The sequence below is a fragment of the Ambystoma mexicanum genome, chromosome 4p (genome assembly GCF_040938575.1).
Source record: "Ambystoma mexicanum isolate Mex_15411 chromosome 4p, UKY_AmexF1_1, whole genome shotgun sequence".
Lineage (NCBI taxonomy): Eukaryota > Metazoa > Chordata > Amphibia > Caudata > Ambystomatidae > Ambystoma > Ambystoma mexicanum.
In genome coordinates this window covers 41931848-41954044 of record NC_090927.1, presented here as the reverse complement: position 1 = coordinate 41954044, position 22197 = coordinate 41931848, and the positions used below count along the sequence as shown (strand labels likewise).

Sequence of the window (22197 nt, the reverse complement as noted above, 5' to 3'; positions counted from 1 at the left end):
CTGGGTCAAGCTGTGAGCTGGCATCTAGTCGGTTTGAATCAGGAGCTTGATGGGAATTCGAATGTTGCAGGGACGGATTGGGAGTCTAGGAATTTTGAGTCATTGGTAACCACTGCTTTGGGACAAACAATGATACATGCTCCAGTGGTTCGAGTCGAGGTCTGTCGGTTTCATGCAGTGACCTTGGTGCTCAGATGCTGGGTTCAAGAGGCCGCAGTTCCAATCCTCCATGGTGGCGAGCATATTGTTTGTGCCAAAAAGTTGACATGCTCCACTTGGCACAATGCAGCAGTGAGCCAGTTCAACTTCTGCAATGAAGTGGTAGTTTGAGCCCGACTTAGTGCCAAGAGCAGCACTGGGAAGTTCCTCTGGTTCGAGTGCAGTGAACACGGATCGATATGTTCAATGCTGCAGAACAGGGAACTTTCACTGATCCTCTGGATGCTGTGAGACCCACTCCAGAGGCTGTAGGACAATACAAGTCTGTTCGTGGTGGTACGACGTTCTTTCATCGTCAGGCATTAAAAAGCCTGCAGTTTAAACGTCTTTGACAGTTCAACTAATTTTTTAGGGGTGTGAGAAAGGGCAGATAAGTGGATGGGGGGTTGGGTATAGGTAAAAATAGGTGCAGGAGTGGGTGATTGGTGCGGACCCCCGCCCAAAAAAAAAAAAATTAGATGAACTCTCAAACACGTTCAATTGCAGGCTTTGAAATGCCCGACCATGAAATGACATAGAACCGTTCGTGGTCTGCTGTGCCATCTTACGGAGGGCTGGTGCAGAGTGGCAGGTCCTGGTCCTCCTTGGGAAGCTCAACTCTCCCAAAAGAGGTCCAAATAGTTGTTTTGTAAGTGATCTTAACCATTCCTCTGCACATGTTTATTAGATGATCTGTATAATGCACAGGTGGGTTTATCTGTTTTAGCAACAACATGGAAATGTAAGTGTGTGTGCTGGTGTTTCCGCAGGGACTTACAGTGTTAGTTGCATGGGATGTGTGCAGAGGAATGCTTAGGATAGCTCTACCTTTGCAGGAGTTCAAGGTTATTAGCATTAATCTTTGAGGCTTTTCCGGCTAGAGCTGCTAATAGCAGCATGGACATTTAGGCGAAAGTCCTGCAGAGCTGAAAATGCAGTAGGTTTGAGAACCCGAAGACGTGGGCAAGACTTTAAGATGAGATAACATGCTTGAGGATTTGCAGGTGCAGCGATGCACTGTCAGCTATGGACTTTTAGCGTTTCTTTTTTAAGATGTTAACTGTCAAAATGTAGGTTTGGTAGAAAAATATATAATATTGTGTGATGAGTATTGAAAACTTTGAAGAAGTGTCCAGAAAGGTACACTAGTACCGACATGTTTTAGTAAAGTGTGCGCGACTGCACCAGGCATGTGTGTGTGGTACGGCCGGGTGACCCTGTGCTCTTTGAAGTACATAGGTGCATGTTTAGTAGGATTAAGGGACGAGGTTTCCAGTGTGAAGTAGTCATTGGATGAAGGTGGTACGGCAATGTGTGTGGCTATCCACAGAGCGACACCACTACCTAAAAAGGTGTGCAGATGTATATGAAACTACACTCAAAGGTGTGTGAGGTAGTCATGGGTAAGTGGGTCTGCTGTGAGGATAGGTTCAGTATACGCGGAGCCACACCGCGGTGCATGTTTAGTAGGATTAAGGGACGAGGTTTCCAGTGTTGAAGTAGTCATTGGATGAAAGTGGGACTGCAATGTGTGTGGTTATCCACGGAGCAACACCACTACCTAAAAAGGTGTGCAGATGTGTCATCGGAGTCTACACTCAAAGGTGTGTGGAGTAGTCATGGGTAAGTGGATCTGCTGTGAGGATAGGTTCAGTATACGCGGAGCCACACCGCGGTGCATGTTTAGTAGGATTAAGGGACGAGGTTGCCAGTGTTGAAGTAGTCATTGGATGAAAGTGGGACTGCAATGTGTGTGGTTATCCACGGAGCAACACCACTACCTAAAAAGGTGTGCAGATGTGTCATCGGAGTCTACACTCAAAGGTGTGTGGAGTAGTCATGGGTAAGTGGATCTGCTGTGAGGATAGGTTCAGTATACGCGGAGCCACACCGCGGTGCATGTTTAGTAGGATTAAGGGACGAGGTTGCCAGTGTGAAGTAGTCATTGGATGAAAGTGGGACGGCAATGCTTGTGATTATCCACGGAGCGACACCACTACCTAAAAAGGTGTGCAGATGTATCATCGGAGGTGTGTGAGGTAGTCATTGGAGACTGGATGAAGTGTAAAGATTTCAATGTGAATAGAAACTGGGGCCGGGGATAACCCTTCCAATATGTTTCAGAGTTATGCTTCTCTTTAAAGGGAGTGGTGGGGTAGAGTGTGTTGGGTTTTCAGTCTTCCATGATGTCTTCAAGGGATGAGTGTTAGTTGTTTGGAAGGTGCCTTTTCCTTTTGTATGAGGGTATGGGAATATGGCCCCCACTTGTCCTTCGTTTCGGCAGAGGTCCAGGGTGCCCCATCTCTACTACATGAGCTATTTGAGTCGTCAATGTACAGCTGGGACCTGCATGGATGTGCACGAGTGATGTGCGGATGCTCGCTTGGTGATGGATCGTTCAGGCTAGATAAGGAAAGGAGATGTGTTGTGATGTGCTTGGATGGCATGTGGTGAGAGCTGGGAAGGGAGATGGGTTGTGATGTGCTTCGGTGGCATGTGGTGAGACCTGGGAATGGAGATGTGTTGGGATGTGCTTGAATGGCATGTGGTGAGAGCTGGGAAGTGAGATGAGTTGTGATGTGCGTGGGTGGCATGTGGTGAGAGCTGGGAAGGAAGATGTATTGTGATGTGCTTGGGTGGCATGTGGTGAGAGCTGCGAAGGGATATGTGTTGTGATGTGCTTGGGTGGCATTTGGTGAGAGCTGGGAAGGGAGATGTGATGTGCTTGAGTGGCATGTGGTGAGAGCTGGGAAGGGAGATATGGTGTGCTTGGGTGGCATGTGGTGAGGGCTGGGAAGGGAGATGTGTTGTGATGTGCCTGGAAGGCATGTGGTGAGCGCTGGGAAGGGAGATGTGTTGTGATGTGCTTGGAAGGCATGTGGTGAGCGCTGGGAAGGGACATGTGATGTGCTTGAGTGGCATGTGGTGAGAGCTGGGAAGGGAGATGTGTTGTGATGCGCTTGGATGGATGCATGGAACTTACGATGTAAGAGAGAATGTTGTGGTATGGGTGAGAGAATGTTTTGGCAAAAGGTTCTATACATTGAAGAGCTTGCCTGGGTGATGGGTGCCAGTGGGTTCCTAAGATACAGCTTAAAGTGTATCTTACATCACTCATGCACAACATGGGATGTTGTAATACAGTGTAGATGGAGAAGGTCCAACAGATTCACATTTAATGGACAAATTGACCATAGAAAAAGTGCAGTTTAATGACTGCGTGGACAGATTGCAAGAGGTTTGCAGCGTGCAGCGGTATAGGTAAGAATGTAGATTACCCCTGGTAATAGCGCAGGGAGTATTAATTCTATTAAAGACTAGGAGGTGAGCATTATGTTTCAACTTCTTTTATTACTCTTCAGCAGTTTCAACTATAACATGGGGAAAAACTGAAAAGGTATCTCTCTTATTCAGCACTTTTCTTTTTTCTTAAACAAAACTACAAGTTCCAAGATATCTGTAGTCCATTAAGCACTGTCCCCTGTTATGACCACATCCTCTCCTTTAGGCTCCTCCTCTTCTTTTGATGCTCTGAATTGCATCCTTCCAACTTGTAAAAACGGTTGATCCAACAACGTGCTGGACTCTTTGAACTGGTGCCTGTCCGTGTTGCGACTCTCGGTGCGAGGCAAATATTCTACCATATCTGGTCATTCGGATATCCCGATCTCAGTTGTTCTTTTGATCTTCTCCTGAGGAGCAATACAAACAATAATGTCAGGGTGGTGTTATGGTACTGTTTCACATAATCACAAACAATGCAAAAAAAATGTAACGTGTAGTACGTATGAGGGAGGGAAAGTAATGCTCGCCTCCTAGTCTTTAATAGCATTAATACGCTCTATGGCAAGACTGGAGGCGAGCATTATGCTTGTTTAAAGCTTCCCTAACACAGTTGTTGCTATCCCTCTAATAGGTTTGAAATAAAACTGTTTAAATGTACAATCGCTAGCCCAGTCTGCTGCTTGCATAATTTCCTGAAGGGTTACCCCCGCTGTGAAAGCTTTGGATGCCATGGCCCCTCTCACTGAGTGTGCTCCATATTCCCTGAATTCTATGCCTGCCAATTGCATCACTTCGCGCACCCATCTAGCTGTAATAGCTGTAGCAACCGCCTAAAAAGGTTTCCTGCGCGCTATTAATAATTGGGTAGTGCCGGCTGCCCTGTACTCAGCTGTTCCGTTTTCATATTCCTTAATGCATCTAGCGACGCACCATTTAGAGTTATCCGGAAAATAAGGGTACTGAACTGAGGCTGATCCCGTCTTTGTTCTCCTCACTATCGAGAATGTTACACCTTCGGGTCCAAAGGTCTTCCTATGGATCTCTAAGGCCTTAACGTCAGCTACCATCTTACAAGATATCAGGCACAACAGCATCGCTAGCATGCCTGAAAGTTGTTTCAACGATAAAAATCTGCTGATGGCCAGCTGTCTATCAGCCTGAGCACAACTGTAACGTCCCACTGTTGTCTATACCTCAGCTCGGGGGGTGCCTTGTATCGAGCTCCCTTTGTGAGCCTGGCTACTGCCGGGTGTTCTCCTGCCGGCATGCCCTCTACTGGCAAGTGACCTGCGGAAATGGCTGACCTGTAGACTCCAATCGTCCTGAAAGCCTTACCATCCTGTAACAGGTGTGCCAAAAAATTCAAGATTGCCACTATAGGTGCTGAAACGGGATAAAAATGTCTCCCTCTGCACCATTTTGACCACTTGGCCCAAGCCGCGTCATAGCTCCTCTGGGTGGAGGGAGCCAAGGATTCCGCGATAAGCTCTGCAGCCTGCGTCGAAATGCCTGACAGTTCCCAGCGTCTCCTGATACTCTGCACGCTATCAGCGGGAGCGCCCCCTCACTCTCAGAGGGTGAAACGATCCCGCTGGGTCCGTGAGCAGGTGCTGCCCTTCTGGGAGCAACTGCGGAATGTCCGCGGTCATCTCCATCAACGTCAGAAACCACACTTGTGACTTCCACATCGGGGCTATTTGGATTAGCTCCGCTCTCTCACAGCGACACTTCGCTAACACTCTGCTCTGCATCGCGAAGGGGGGAAAAGCATAGTGTATCTCCCCTGACCATGTATGGGGGAATGCGTCTGGGCCCTGCGCGGCTGGGTCCAGCCTCCAACTGAAGAAGCTGTTCGACTGCTTGTTGAGTCGCGACGCAAATAGGTCGTAGTGTACCGGGCCCCATTTTTGGTTCAGGTGCCGGAACACCTCTGGATCCAGCATCCAGTCGCTGGAATCTGTCAGGTAGCAGGAGTTCCAATCGGCTCTCACGTTGAGTTCTCCCGGTAAGTATTCTGCTGTGACTGACGTTCTTGACTGTAGGCATGAGTGCCAGAAGTCTTTCGCCAGTTCTGCTAGCAGTTTGGACCTCGTACCGCCCAAGTGATTTATATATCTCACGGCTGATATGTTGTCCATTTTGTGGAGTAGGCAGGAGCTCACTCTCTCCCTGGTGAATGCCTTGATGGCAAATGACCCTGCCAGTAGCTCCAGGCAGTTTATGTGAAGCTGAAGTTCTTCTCGCTCCATTTCCCTCCGGTCTTCAGGGACCCGCATCTCGCTCCCCAACCTTGTCGACTTGCGTCTGATTCTATCACTAGGTCTGGTCGGTCTCCAAAGATGGCACGCCCATTCCAGGCGTCCATATTCTTCAACCACCACTCCAGTTCTATGATGGAATCCTGGTCTAGGGATACTCTCTGGTGGTATCTCAGGCCCTGCTGCAGGTGTCTGATCTTCAGTCTTTGCAAGGCCCGGTAGTGTAAGGGCCCAGGGAATATGGCTTAGATCGAGGCGGCTAGCCTCCCCACTATCCTCGCTAATCTCCAGATAGAAATCTCTTGCTCTTTCAGGCAGCTCCTGAACTCCTGTTTGATGTTTTTGATCTTTCTGTTCGGAAGTTCCAAGGTTGCTTTTCTGGTGTCTAGGACGAAACCCAGGAAGTCTAGCCTTTGCGCCGCTGGCTTGGTCTGAGATTTCTTACTAGAAAACCCAGAGATTGTAGAAGCTCCTGAATCCAGGAGGTTGCTACTGGCTTCATCAACTTGGTGAAGACCCAGGGTGCTGAGGCTAGTCCGAAGGGCATTGTGCTGAAATGCCACAGTTGCCCCTTCCACCGGAATGCTAGGTAGTCCCTGAACTCAGCCTGCACTGGCACTGTGAGGTAGGCGTCTTTCAGCTCTATCCTGGTTAGCCAGTCTCCCTCTCTCAGGGTGTCCGCAGTTGGTGTATGCCTTCCATCTTGAAATGCCGGTATACTACCCAGCCGTTCAGTTCCTTTAGATTTATAATAGGTTGCACCTTCTCTTTCCTGTGGTCCAGGAACATAGGACTGACAAAGCGAGGGTTCGCTTTGCAGATCTCTATGGCTCCTTTCAGCTGGAGCTGCTGGAGTTCGTGGTGTAGCTTGACCCGGTTTGCTTGCTGCAGGTGGATCTCTGCCGGGCGAGTCACTTGCACTGGCGCTTGAATGAAATCTATGTGTAACCCTCTTACTGTTTGCAGAACCCATGCATCGGAGGATAGCTTGCGCCAGCTCTCCCAACAGAGCCGAGTTCTCCCCCCAACTGGAGGATAATACCCTTCTCTCACCTGGTGTAAAGTTCTGGCCATGGCCGGCTCCTTTTCCTCTGCGACCTCTAGGGAAGCAACCTCTTGATGGGAAGAAGGTGTCTTGCTGTTTTGAATCCCAATACTGCGCTCTTGAATTGTGGGGTCTTTTTCCTCCCTGGTGGCGACCGGCCGATCGACCCCGATGACGGCTGGTCCCAGTAAAAACTCTGCCAGGGAATATCCTTCAGATGGATGCCTGAGCCTTTTCCAAAGAGGTGTATGTGGTAACACATTTGCCCATCTCCTTGCCGAAGGTGTCACCGAAAAGGAGTCCTTGGGCTGCCTCTCCTGCTTTGTAATTCGCTAGGTTGCTTAATTTGGGGTCAATCTTGAGTAAAAGTCCTCGTCTCCTCTCAGACGAGATGGCTCAATTGGCGTTACCCAGGAGGCATACCGCCCTCTGGGACCAGTTTGCCAGGGCTTCCGGGTCAATTTCCTCTCCTGTGTCTCTGGCTCTCTCGGCCAGGTCCATCATCTTCGCCAGGGGTCCTGCGATATCCAGAACCTTCTCCTGGCAGCTCCGTTAGGACCTATCTATACCCTTCCTAAGGTGTTTGCTTGTTTTAGCGACAAAAGGCATCATCTTCGGATCTAGGTCCGGCGTCTCTGCTACCTTGCCTGGTAGATCCGGGCGAGGGCATTCCGCCCGGAGGCGCTGCCTCACTTCTTTGTCTAAGGCTTTTCTTAGCCTGGCAGTCATATATTTTGACACTCTTGGAGATGGTTGCCAATCGGAGGCTTTAGGATTCCTAATATTATCAGGATCAAACATATCTGAATCCTCCTCTGGCTCCTCGTCCAGGTGCTTTTCTTTGCGGGTTCTTTTACCGCTGGGTTTCACCCATTCCTCCTCCTCCTTCTCATCTTCTTCTAGCGAGGATTGCTCGTCCTCCGCTGGCTCTTCTTCTGAGCCTAGGTCCTCAGTCCCCATACTCTCTTCCCCTGGGTTGTGGGTCACGAGGCTTGGCACAGCCGACCACTGTATAAAATCTTGCTTAAGCTTGGAGAAAGCGTTGGCAGCCTCTGGGGCCTTATCAGGTACCCCATATGGTCGACCAGGGGGGGGTCATAAGAGGCCTTCCTCTTGTGGGTCTGTGTACACCCCTTAGCTTCTGTAGGCATGCTGTTCTTTTTCAAGGTGCTCTCCCTGGGCTGGGTCAGCATAGACTCTAGGGCTCCAGCCTCTCTTGAAGGGGTTTCAGCCCTTGTGCCACTGCGTCTGCCAACGAGCTCGCCAGCACTTGTTTGAAACTGGCAGCGAGGTCCAGGGACTGCTCCTCCTCGCTCAATTCAAACTCAGACATCTTGATAGTGCTGTGTGCCTAATACCTTTGGGGTGTCTAGTGCACGCACACTGCTTCGTTGGCTCTATAAGGGCGAAGGAGGTTAACACTGAAGCCTACTACCGAGTTAGTCCTTCTAAGCCCAATAGTCAGTTATCCTAAAATATTAGGATTTCCTAATGTAAATAATTATATATATATATATATATATATATATATATATATATATATATATATATATATATATGTAAAGTTGCTTTATACCGCAGTATAAAGTTGATGGAGTGCACTCCAAAAAGCAGTTCAGTAAGACTGACCCACGCTGAACACAGAGTCGAAAAACCAATAGTTTCCAAGTTTAAGTAAATGCCATGGACAGAGGAAAGGTAAACACAAAAACGAAGCGTTTCGCGCCAAACTGACCGCTGGATCACGTTTCGTGTGTAAACACAAAAGAAGGACTTATAAACAGGCGTGCTCTCTATGGTACAGATGTATAGAGCAGCATATTTACAAAATCTGCCATTTTTAAACGTGTTGCATACCATAGTAGGTCGTGTCATATACACTTGAATACATTCAAAGAAGCATCAAATAAACTGTTAGTATTTCTCTTTTCTCAACAATGTTAAAACCTGTGCAGCAGTCATTTTATATTCACAATATGGATAGTATGCAGTAGTATTTACAGCATGCAAAGAATTACATTTGTTTAGCCTCCTCTTCATGTGAGCTTTCTGATTGCCGTTTACATTCTGGATTTTGAAAGTCATACAGCAATATGACCTTGTATTGGTATAAGCAAATTAATATCTATAGACATATGGATCGGCCTGGTGTATGGTCCTGGTGAACCTATTGTTTTACCCTGCAAACCCGGTAAATTACCAATTTTTTAACAAGGTCTGTGTCTATTAAATATCCGGCATGGATGCATGCTGCATATTTCTGTTTTAGCTGTCCAGTAAGCTCTAAAAAATAGAGCATGTGTCTAACGAGAGAAATATTTCTCACGGGGTAAATAGGTGATATTACTAAAAGTGCATAGTGTTCATGACAATGACATGTCAAGGTTTTTAAGGTTGTTTAAGTTCCTAGGTATTGCCTCCTTAAAGTGCAAATGCCTTTTTATGCTATCTGTGCAAATATGCAGTAGCCAATTAATTGTTGGTAAAGTGCAAAGTGCAATTATAGCAGCAATTTTAGTATTCCCTTTGTAGGGATACATAAAGTGCAAATGCGTGTTGGTGCAAATATGCAGTGGCCAAGCCTTTGTTGGTAAAGTGCAATGTGCATGCAATACCTGAACATTGAATAGGAATAACTTGCATTGCCAAATAAGTAATAATACAATTAAAATGCATAGCTAGAGAAATAAAACCTCTATGATAAAACCTAAATACATTATAAGACATTTCAAAAAAGGTAGCGGGCGTTCCTATCCAGAAAGAACATGGCATGATAACCTGTTCTGAGATGAGAGTTTGCAGCACACGCTTTTTGCTCACTGTACGTTTCACAGATAGGAAATATTCATTTCATATCAGTCTTTGTCCCGCCCACATGGGCAGTCCAGCACCGAAATGCTATGGCAATTCCTCTCTGAACAAGAGTACCAACAGCAAACCCATACACGTGTTTCAGCCTTATTGGGCCTCATCAGTGAGGTGAAGGTGCGCCTCTCGGAGCACAGTGAGCAGGGAGTCCATGTCTGGTTTCCCCCAGGTAACTCAGGGTGACCAACCCCAAGTCCCTTGCAAATATTTCAAAAAAGGTAGCAGGCGCTCCTCTCCAGAAAGAACATGGCATGATAACCTGTTCTGAGATGAGAGTTTGCGGCACATGCTTTTTGCTCACTGTACCTTTCACAGATAGCAAATATTCATTTCATATCAGTCTTTGTCCCGCCCACATGGGCAGTCCAGCACCGAAATGCTATGGCAATTCCTCTCTGAACAAGAGTACCAACAGCAAACCCATACACGTGTTTCAGCCTTGTTGGGCCTCATCAGTGAGGTGAAGGTGCGCCTCTCGGAGCACAGTGAGCAGGGAGTCCACGTCTGGTTGCCCCCATCACATTATAAGACACACAATTATTTGCTGGCCATATGCGTAGTTGAGAAAAGACATAAAAAATAGTGCACTTGAATCATAGAGCTGCCAGTTAACTTGTGTTCCTAAATAACAAAGCAAAAGCATTGCTCACCCTTAAGAAAGAAGATTAAAATTAGATAGCTAAAATGGAGAGAGTCTAAAATTCATTCAATTTCTTTTATCAGTAAAATATTGAATTGATAGTTTCTCTGTCCTTAAAAGCTAATGTGAAAACATTACCTCTGTCAACGTTATATAAAACTCTGTATATTGCCGCTCAATTTCATTATGAATAACTAAGAAAACCTGCCCGTGTAAGATGTGCTAGTGTTACTAGAGATTATATTAAAAGTTACCAGAGGATTATGCAAATAGAAGAACGGTGATAATAATAAAATCTAAACTGTATGTATAATGCATTCATTGCAGACTCCAGTGTCTAGAAAGGTATAAAGTTCCTCGTCCAGATTGTGGCCCTTTGGCTTCTTTGTTTCCAAATCCAGAGTACACTTAGGGCCTCATTACACGGAAGGCCGTTAACCCTTACCGTCTTACTACGAGGTCCCTTTGCGGGACCCGACATTAACGGCTGGTGTAGACCAGCCGTTAAAGTAGGGACCCGCAAAGGGACCAGGGTGCTAATTACGCTACCGCAATTTGCGGTACCGTAATTAGCACCTTCCCCATTCCCATTATGCCCTATGGGGCAAAAATGGGAATGGGGAAGGGCAATGGAGGAAGGGGGAATTACCGCCCCGCCAACCTTGGAATAGGGCAGTAATTCCCCTTTCCTCCAAGGCGGTGCTGGTAATTTACCGACACGGACCAAGGTGCTTATAGCACCTTGGTCCACCGCCTACCGGGCCTCATTACGAGGTATGCCGGTAGCCATGCCGCTATTGGCGGCATGGCTGCCGGCAAAACCGCATCCGTGTCCGTGTCCTCGGAATGAGGACTTACCGGACCATTCCGAGTTCGGATGGCCCGGTAATTCCTCACTCGAGGACACGGACACGGTTCATCCCCATTCCCATTTTAGCCCCCAGAGGGCTGAATGGGAATGGGAGAGGGAGTAAACAACGGGCCATTACGAGATGGCCCATTGTTTGCTCCCTCTTCCCCTCGCGGGATCCGGTATGCACGCCTGGTTTTCCCAGGAGTGCTTAACGTGCCCCGCGAGGGGACCTCGTAGTGGCGGAACGGGTTGAACGGCGCCGCAGCCTTTTACGGCGCCGTTTAACCCGTTCCGCCAGGGTCGTAATGAGGCCCACCGTGCAATAAGGCCCTTAGTCCCGGATTGTCTGAGGAGGAGCTCCCGATTGCCTCCTCTAGGTGCTTTCAGAACTGTGTGTATCCTGAAATAGGCAAAACCTTCTAATTTACCTCCATGCTTTCCTGAAAATGTAAGGCCATCGGGTATGTGGGATCAGTATTTTTGATGGCTCTTATGTGTTGGAGTATCCTGAGTTTCAGTTTTCCAATAGTACTACCCACATACCATTTGTCACACGGACAAGTGAGTACATGCACAACATACTCGTTTTCACATGTGATCCTGGATTATATGGTCATGTTTTTGTGTAATATTGGATGGAGGTAGTTTTTGGTATTTTTGGCAAATTTACACGCCTTACATTTCATACACTTCTGAAAACCTTCTGATGTGACACTCAGCCAACTTTGACCTGCTGGAATAATCTTAGGGCTCATGTAACTGGATACAAGGTTATCCTTGAGCGAGGTAGTGCGTCTAAAGGTGATATTGATGTTATTTCCCAGAATGTTTCCTAGATGTTCATCTTGTTTAAGTATGTGCCAGTATTTGTGCATTATATGGCGTATGTTATTGGAAGCTTTACTGTACGTAAGAATTAGTCTAGTGTCTGCTGTATCTGGGCTAATGTTAGGGCCCAAGGCCTAAATCCAGCAGTGGTGGCTTGACACGTTATGATACAATTGAGTCTTTCTGACAATATACCCCTCAAGAGTACGAAAGGACAGATTGAGGTGAGTATTGCCCGAAAATATTGGTACACCCTGTACCTAGACAGCTGGCTGCAAGAAAAATGAACCAAGCATTAGGATAGGACTCAAGACCATGAAATAACTAAGCAAGTTGATTAGCAGATACTCACAAGTAATAATTGGAGACTGGGACTGATCAGTTCCAAGATAGACTGGTGAGTATCCTGAAACAAGAGACGTAAATATTACCAACAATACAAGAAAGTAAGAAAAGAAAGAACCAGGCGGTTGTGTGCTTACCCCCGATTGTCCTGGAGGAATACTGAAGAGGAAGTGGCTGAAACGACGTGGTAGTCCTGGGATCCCAAAGTCTTGTTTTTCCCTATTCCCGCCGGCACGAGGACGCCTAAAGAAGTCTTGATCCTTGCGCCGTTGCGCTACAGTACTTTGATCCTTGCGCCGTTGCGCGAATGTCCTTTCAGTTCCTTAAGAGTCTTTGGACCGAAGAAGACGAAGACTCGACAACGGATTAGAAGTAAAGCAATGCAAAAGGTGTTCCGGGTTGACAATAACAGGTAAGGCGTGAGAGATGGGACGAATGCAGTCCGTGGGCGATCCGGTTTGGCAGTGAGCAGGTAAGACGTGTAGGATGAGACAAATGCAGTGCGTGGACATTCCGGTTTGGCAGCAAGCAGGTAAGACGTGGAGGAACGAGACGAATGCACTCCGTGGGCGTTCTGGTTTGGCAGCAAGCAGGTAAGATGTGGAAGATGAGACAAAGGCAGTCCATGGACGTTCCGATTTGGCAACAGGCGGGTAAGACATGGAGGATGAGACGAAGGCAGTCCATGGACGTTCTGAATTGGCAATAACAGTGTTAACAGGTAAGCAAGGCAAAAACAAGGCAAGGGAGGTCGAGGAGTAGACCAGGGGATCGGGGAACTGGATACAGGGAACAAGAAACGAAGCTTGGAATTACAAATTCAGAAGCAGCGATGTTACGCATGGGCAGGGTTAAAATACAGATCAGCTGAGCGCACACACAGCGTGCTGCCGTTGGTCTAGATGCCTACGTGAATGCAACGGGCGCCAGCATCTCCAGGGCAACCCATAGCGTTCTCTGAAGGAGCAAGTAAACAGAGATGAATAAGGGTCTAGCAAGGAAGAACCCAAATACAAATGTATATTGTTAAACCTACAGGGGGGTGGGATTTCTTCTTCCTGTGTGTAACAGAGTCATGACACAATGGAACCCTGACAGCTAATCACAGTTGAAACTTTAGACATTAACAAAATAGAATGATCTTTTTCTCGTGCTTTACTATACGCTCGTTCCAACACTCTCTTGGGGTAGCCTCTTTGTAGGAACTTTAAAGCCATACTTCTGCATTCTTTATCAAATGTTTCAAGTTGGGAACAGTTACGTCTTATGCGAATGAATTTGCTGTAAGGTATGCTCCACTTGAGGGCTGTGGGTTGGTTACTTTTTGCATGTAAGGGTATGTTGGAACTTGTAGGTTTTCGATAGAGTTCAGTCACTAATTCACATTGTGCCACAGTTACAAGAATATCTAAGTAAACGATAGCAGGCTTGCTGTGGCACTCGGTGAATTGTAGATCAAATTCATTTACATTAAGTTACTTGACAAATTCCAACCATTCAGTAATCGGTCCATCCCAAAAAACAAACAGTTCATCTATATAGCGTAACCAAAGTACAACCTTGTCTGTGTTGTGACTAGTGGTAGATGTCCAGACTTTAAACTTCTCCCACCAGCCCATCGCTAGATGTGCGTATGTTGGAGCAAAGATCGTTCCCATAGCTGTTCCTTGCAACTGAGTAAAAAAGTTCTTATTGAACAGAAAGCTGTTATTTGTCAAACAAAGTTTTATCATCTCCAGAATCATCTTCCTTGTTCAAAGTAGTTGAGTGATCTGGTTTGTAAAAAGTACTCACATGATTTCAAGCCATCCTGATGCTTAATAGATGTGTAGAGGGAGACCACATCCAGTGTTGCTAACACATAGGCCTTTTCCCAAGGTATTCCGTCAATTTTATTAAGGAAGTCCTTAGTATCTCTTAAATATGATGGTAAAGTGGTGACAAATTTGATTAGTGTTTCATCCACTAGTTTCGACACATTCTCAAGGAGTGCTCCACACAATGTGACTATGGGCCTCCCTGGTGGTCTAGTTTTATTTTTGTGTACCTTGGGCAAAAAGTAAATTGTGGGCATCACCGGGAATTTAGGATGCAGGTATTTACACATATCCTCATCAAGCAGGCCTCTCTCTTTCCATTTGATTAATAACTCAAAATGTTTATCATTCATTTCCGCTGTGGGATCTGTATCCTATAGCTTATAGCATTCTGTGTCCTTAAGTTGTCTGTTGGCTTCATTAATGTAATCTTTCCGATTCATTATGTTCATTATGATTATGTTGGTGCCCTTGTCCGATGGTTTAATAACATAGTCATCCAATGTGTGTGTGTGTGTGTGTGTGTGTGTGTGTGTGTGTGTGTGTGTGTGTGTGTGTGTGTGTGTGTGTGTGTGTGTATATATATATATATATATATATATATATATATATATATATGTATATATATATATATATATATATATATATATATATATATATATATATATATTATGTAGTGGCTGGCACCCGAGTTCTGCTGACTTTCTATGCACTCTGGTAGGTGCTAAAGGCTTTCTTTGCCGACAGCGTGTGCTGCTTTCTTTGCTTGCAGAGCCCCTCCTTTGCTGTCGTGAGCTGACGTGAGCTCGTAGGTTTTCCACACTCCAAGTGTAGCCCTGGTGATCGGGCTTTATTCCGATTCAGACTCCTTATGAATCGGAGTCCAACGAAACTCGTTCTTTGTTTAGAATGATGCGGATCTGATTAATAACGGTGCCAGGCTCCTTCAAACATTCACGTGAGGGAAGTGCGTCACGTAGGCTGGTCCTCCTCCCCAAGGGAGGGGGCTGCCGTGTCGTTCCTTTCCTCGCTCCGCCCGCCTAAAGGTGGGGGCCGCCGCGTTCGGCCTGGGAGGGAGAGCGAACCCCCAGGCGTGTTGTAAATGCGACACGGGGCTCCTCTCCCTCCGCTGCCGCATGTCGGAGGCTCGCTGTATCTGATACGGTACAGCGACTTGTTCTAATTCGCTTGCGCATGCGCCCGCGTGCGTGTGAGATATAACCTCTGCCTCAGAGCCTCTGGTGAGGTAATATAATGTGACAAAAATGTGTTTAAAAAAACTCAAAATTTATATCGCGCCCTCGTAAATACAGTATACTTGTTAAAGACTAGTTCTACTTCTCAAATAAATCTCTACTCCCCATTCTGACAACTTAACTATCTAAGCTATACCAGAATAGCCCGGAGTAATTATGAGATGCACTTATCTGCTTGAAGAGCAGGAAAGGAAGAGGAGGAGCCTAAAGGAGAGGATGTGGTCATAACAGGGGACAGTGCTTAATGGACTACAGATATCTTGGAACTTGTAGTTTTGTTTAAGAAAAAAGAAAAGTGCTGAATAAGAGAGACACCTTTTTCAGTTTTTTCCCATGTTATAGTTGAAACTGCTGAAGAGTAATAAAAGAAGTTGAAGCATAATGCTCGCCTCCAGTCTTGCCATAGAAATACAGTTTTATTGTTGGCATCCCACAGTTCTCCCCTCTGGCTCACCAGCCTCCATTGACGACTTCCACACAGTGGTGCCACATACAGAAAATTCCACACAGACATCTGGAACTATGTACAATAGATTACTGATCGTCCAGAACAATGGTATGACTTGTGCTATTAAATACATCACACAACGCTATTCAATGCATTCCAAAACAAAGAAGTGCAACCAGATGTGGAACTAAAATACACAGTTTTTTTAGAAGCACACCGTAGGACTTTGCCTATGTACCAGAAAACGAATACAGTTGTCCTGAAGATTGTACTGACATTGTGCGTTGTGTGATTTTTGTGACAACATATAAATGTCATTCGAGAGTTGATCAATAGTGTAATGGTTTTATCTGGCACCGAAACAGGATGAAACCGAGTATGTCATTGTGAAATCTGACAAATTCACTGAACCGCAAAAGCCTGTCCACTCATGTGCTTGTTTGTCACTATTCAAAAGACGTGGCAGTTGAACAATTCTCCCTTTGTCTGATCTACGCCAGCAGCAAGTCACAGTGATCGAGTCTTGGTGTAGGTCTTGTGTATATAGTTTGAGTATTTAAAGTACAAGAGTTACGTGACTCTGTGAAATTTTAGAATTCTGCCTGTTCTCTACCTGCTCAGCTTTGACAAAAATAAAGTTGAGATGTTCTGCCACGCAGGCTAAACTAGATAAGCGCATCTCACTTACAATTATATCTGCTACCCCAAAAAAGGTTACACCTTTCAAAACAATATATGCAACAAAACAGTTACTTATTTCTTGCTGTATTACTGAAGACAATGGGCCTCATTACAACCCTAGCGATAAGGGATTACCGGTACCGGTAAGGGTACCGGTACCGATAATCCCTTGGCGCCTGATTACGAAGTCCCTTTGCGGGTTCCCACCTTAACGGCTGATTTTACCTGCCGTTAAGGAATGGACCCACAAAGGGACCTTGGTGCCAATTACGGTACCGCAATTTGCGGTACCATGATTACCTCATTCCCCATTCCCATTATGCCCTATGGGGCAAAAATGGGAATGGGGAAGGGCCATGGTGAAATGGGGGAGTACCGCCCCGCCAACCTTGGAATGGGGTGGTACTTCCCCATTTCACCATGGCGGACTTGTTACAATACCGGCAGCAACCATGGTGCTAATAGCACCATGGTTTAGCGCCGGTGTTGTAATGAGGGCCATGCGCCTCATTACGAGTTTGGTGGTAGCCATGCCCTTATTAAGGGAATGGCTACCGCCAAACTCGCTACCGGCACCGGCTCCCACGAATGGCCATTACCGGCGAATTATGAGATGAATGGTCCGGTCATTGCCCATTTGCGGGTGCCGGTGTGGGCAGGCACCCAATCCCCATTCTGCCCCATAGGGTAGAATGGGATGGGGAGCATGGTTGCACCGGCACCATTCATAACGGTGCTGGTGCAATCACGAGTTCGGCTCGCGGGTGCCGGTCTGCAGAGCGGCACCCGCGAGCAGAACTCGTAATGTGGCGGTACAGTAACAACAGCGCCAGTAGCACTACCGGCGCCGTTGGTGCATTACCGCCAAATTCGTAATGAGGCCCAATGACTGTACAACATGCTGTATTGTATATTGTGTGCACTCACTCAATTTTTCTTTTCTTGAAAGTGCAAATAAAATAATTGCTTTCCTCTATCAATAACAGGTTATTAGTAGTATTCAGAAACATATGTCTGTTTATTTGCACATTAAGGAAAACAAAATAAACAACTGTACCTTAGAAAATCTTAGAGCACACAATTCAAAGCCTGTGGGTATGAATAGCTAAGAAACAAGGGTGCGAAAGGTAAGGGGAATGTAAGGGGCCAAATGTAGGTTCACATCAGCTGAGGTTTTTTATGTGCAATACATGTTATAAAATGTGAGGAACTCAACAGATATATACAATTGAATAGAACTATGGTGGAAACACAATGTGCATGTATATTTTACTTGTATATAGGGCACTACATTATATGTTTCAAAGAAAGGAAAACTAAATCAGTAGACATTTTAAATGGACAGATTTGTTTAATGATCTGGACAAAATTCTGCTGATGGTAAAATGACGAGTCTCTAGTGCGGCCAAAACAAATCCCAGACATAATACAGACGGAGCCTGGATGTTTAGCTTCCGTTGAAGGCAGTGCAGGGGAGATGAGGATAGGCGGCCTATGAACACTTGGACCTTCCTACAATGAACACTGGACCTGATGTCAATCCTTGCCCAGGGACTCGTACATCTATATTCAGCATAGCGGTCACATGAGTACAGCACATATGCCCAACACTGTGACTGCCGAGTAGGGTTCCAGGATGAACTTAAGGTAGAGTTCATGTATTCAGACTAAACATACATGCCATGTTCCTTAGAGGACTTCATCAATTCGTCAGATTCTCTTTCACCCATTAGATTCTTCAAAAAAGCGTAAGTATAATGTTTGATCTGTTTTGTTGGGCAACGTTCAGCTGATTAAAATAATTCTTTACTAAAATCAGATCAATCAATAGGAAAACTACTTGAAACATGTGCATACCACAGTACAATATGAGCCTGTTCTCTTGACGAAATATCTTGTATGACATCATTTAGCAGGCTTGCCTTATCAGATCAAGTCACCATCAATAGTTAAGCCAGAGGAGCCACAGCAATACATTTTCAATATATAGTAAGCCCAAGTTGAAGATGATGACGGCAAAGCAAATAATCACTTGCAGACAGAGTTCTCTGCATGTTGCAATACTCAAGCATTGCTAAAGGCACACATGGCTGCAGTGTGTATGGCCACCGCATGTGCAGTAATTACAAAGACTTTTATCATGGGATTACCTGTTGTGCCTTAAAACCTAAAGTAGACTGAGACATTTTACAACATGGTCTCTTCCTATTCCAGTGCCTAAAATAATCGAACTTCTTTACCCTAGGAATAGGAACAGAATTTAGGGGAAAAAATGGGTATTTAAAAGTGGAAGTATTAGAAAACACCATAACTGCCGATTTAGCGACATTACTTTTTAATCCTTGCATTTCCATATTCCTTGACTATGGGCCTCATTACAACTCAGGCGGTAAGGGTTTTACGGCGGCGTAAACAGCGCCGACCCTTACCGCCTGATTACAAGGTCCCTTAGCGCCATGGAAGTTTTAACACCTGCTTTTAGCAGGTGTTAAAATCCATGGCGCTAAGGGACCATGGAGTTAATTACGCCACCGTAATTTACGGTGGCGTAATTAACGCCTTCCCCACTCCCATTATGCCCTATGGGCAAAATGGGAATGGGGGAAGGGAAAATGGGAAAATGGGGATTTACCGCCCCGCCAAGGTTGGGGTAACTTACCGCCTGGGTCGTAATGAGGCCCTATGTCGTTAAAGGTTTTTAGAGGCAACGTTAGCTTCCAGCAGGAGACCATCAGCAACATATGATAATACAAGCACCTTAACGTTACAAACCAATGGAGTCTCTGCACCAGTGACACATAAAACCTGCTCAATACAATGATTACACACATTAAATACCTTTTGGCAAGCAGACCGCCTTGCTGAACACCACGCTGAATTAAAAGTGGGTACATTGTGGTGCCACTTGATTTGTAGTGGATAACCGCTCCTTTTCTTCACGTATTAGAATCAGTAATTTCAGCAAAGTTGCGAAACCCCACATTCATTGCAGTGTATGCTATAAAAGCGATGGATTTACTACGTCGAGTGCAGTCGATGAGTCCATAATAGCCATATACAGTGGTTCTTTTGTAATGTAGATTGGTCCCCAACAATTATAAATGTAGGCCCACGTGTATGGTTTCCAAGCCCTCAACAACCACACTGCTGGTCTTCTACAATCCCCTTGTCCAGCCAGTGTTACCTTAACAAAAGGCTTCTCAGAGCCATCTAAAAAGGGTAACGGGGTAATAACATATAGGACATCTGGTCACCTTTTTCTAAATGTGTGTTAGCATCGCCCTGACACAACTGTTAAGTATTTAGTTTCAATATACCATTGTATTACAGACCTTAAATCAGAGGAGGCACACAATACTAAGTAAAGAGAGGAGGCACACAATTCTAAGTAAACAGAGGAGGTACACAATACTAAATAAACAGAGAAGGCACACAGTACCAAGTAAACAGAGGAGGCACACAATACAAAGTAAACAGGGGAGGCCCGCAATACAAAGTAAACAGAGGAAGCAAACAATACAAAGTAAACAGAGGAGGCAAACAATACAAAGTAAACAGAGTAGGCCCACAATACTAAGTAAACAGAGGAGGCACACAATACAAAGTAAACAGAGGAGGCACACAATACAAAGTAAACAGAGGAGGCACACAATACAAAGTAAACAGAGGAGGCACACAATACAAAGTAAACAGAGGAGGTACACAATACTAAGGAAACAGAGGAGGTACACAATACTAAGGAAACAGAGGAGGTACACAATACTAAGTAAACAAAGGAGGTACACAATACTAAATAAACAGAGAAGGCACACAGTACAAAGTAAACAGGGGAGGCCCACAATACTAAGTAAACAGAGGAGGCAAACAATACAAAGTAAACAAAGGAGGTACACAATACTAAGTAAACAGAGGAGGCACACAATACTAAGTAAACAGAGGAGGCACACAATACTAAATAAACAGAGGAGGCACACAAAACTAAGTAAACAGAGGAGGCACACAATACTAAGTAAAGAGAGGAGGCACACAATTCTAAGTAAACAGAGGAGGTATACAATACTAAATAAACAGAGGAGGCACACAATACAAAGTAAACAGGGGAGGCCCACAATACTAAGGAAACAGAGGAGGCAAACAATACAAAGTAAACAAAGGAGGTACACAATACTAAGTAAACAGAGGAGGCACACAATACTAAGTAAACAGAGGAGGCACACAATACTAAATAAACAGAGGAGGCACACAAAACTAAGTAAACAGAGGAGGCACACAATTCTAAGTAAACAGAGGAGGTATACAATACTAAATAAACAGAGGAGGCACACAATACAAAGTAAACAGGGGAGGCCCACAATACTAAGGAAACAGAGGAGGCAAACAATACAAAGTAAACAAAGGAGGTACACAATACTAAGTAAACAGAGGAGGCACACAATACTAAGTAAACAGAGGAGGCACACAATACTAAATAAACAGAGGAGGCACACAAAACTAAGTAAACAGAGGAGGCACACAATACAAAGTAAACAGGGGAGGCCCACAATTCTAAGTAAACAGAGGAGGCAAACAATACAAAGTAAACAGAGGAGGCAAACAATACAAAGTAAACAGAGGAGGCACACAATACTAAGGAAACATAGGAGGTACACAATACTAAGTAAACAGAGGAGGCACACAATACTAAGGAAACAGAGGAGGCACACAATACTAAGGAAACAGAGGAGGCACACAATACTAAGTAAACAGAGGAGGCACACAATACTAAGTAAACAGAGGAGGCACACAATACTAAGTAAACAGAGGAGGCACACAATACTAAGGAAACAGAGGAGGCACACAATACTAAGGAAACAGAGGAGGCACACAATACAAAATAAACAGAGGAGGCACACAATACAAAGTAAACAGGGGAGGCCCACAATACTAAGTAAACAGAGGAGGCAAACAATACAAAGTAAACAGAGGAGGCACACAATACAAAGTAAACAGAGGAGGCACACAATACTAAGGAAACATAGGAGGTACACAATACTAAGTAAACAGAGGAGGCACACAATACTAAGTAAACAGAGGAGGCACACAATACTAAGGAAACAGAGGAGGCACACAATACTAAGGAAACAGAGGAGGCACACAATACTAAGTAAACAGAGGAGGCACACAATACTAAGTAAACAGAGGAGGTGCACAATACTAAGTAAACAGAGGAGGTACACAATACTAAGTAAACAGAGGGGGCACACAATACTAAGGAAACAGAGGAGGTACACAATACTAAGTAAACAGAGGGGGCACACAATACTAAGGAAACAGAGGAGGTACACAATACTAAGTAAACGATCTAAATTGATCTTTTCGGACTGCATCCAGTCCTGAGCATTTTCCCATAGTTTACATTTTGGTGTCAGTGCAACATTACACATAAATGAAATGGTGCACACACATCATACGCAGTGCTGCTTCCTCAAAAACACCCCGTTAACATTCTGCCAACTCTCTCTTCCTAGCTGTTACTGCTCCTTCAAAGGCGTGTCTGTTCAGTTGGATATTCCTTTTGGAGTGGTTCTTACTTTTTATAGGGGAGAAGGGAGGTATGTTCTAGCATTTAGGCAATGCTTATCCAGTCAGAACATTTTTGATCCGCTATTGGTAGATCTTGGGGAATGTGAGAGGGC

General features: G+C 45.2%; 1 protein-coding gene across 1 annotated transcript in view; it reads right to left on the bottom strand.

The window, feature by feature from the left end:
* Window positions 1-3425: 3425 nt before the first annotated feature.
* LOC138452943 (zinc finger protein 271-like) overlaps window positions 3426-22197 on the bottom strand; it is a 54642-nt gene continuing 35870 nt past the window's right edge. The window contains exon 3 of the transcript XR_011260331.1: window positions 3426-3890. The gene's annotated coding sequence lies outside the window, so the exon portion shown is untranslated. The remainder of the gene's footprint in view (window positions 3891-22197) is intronic.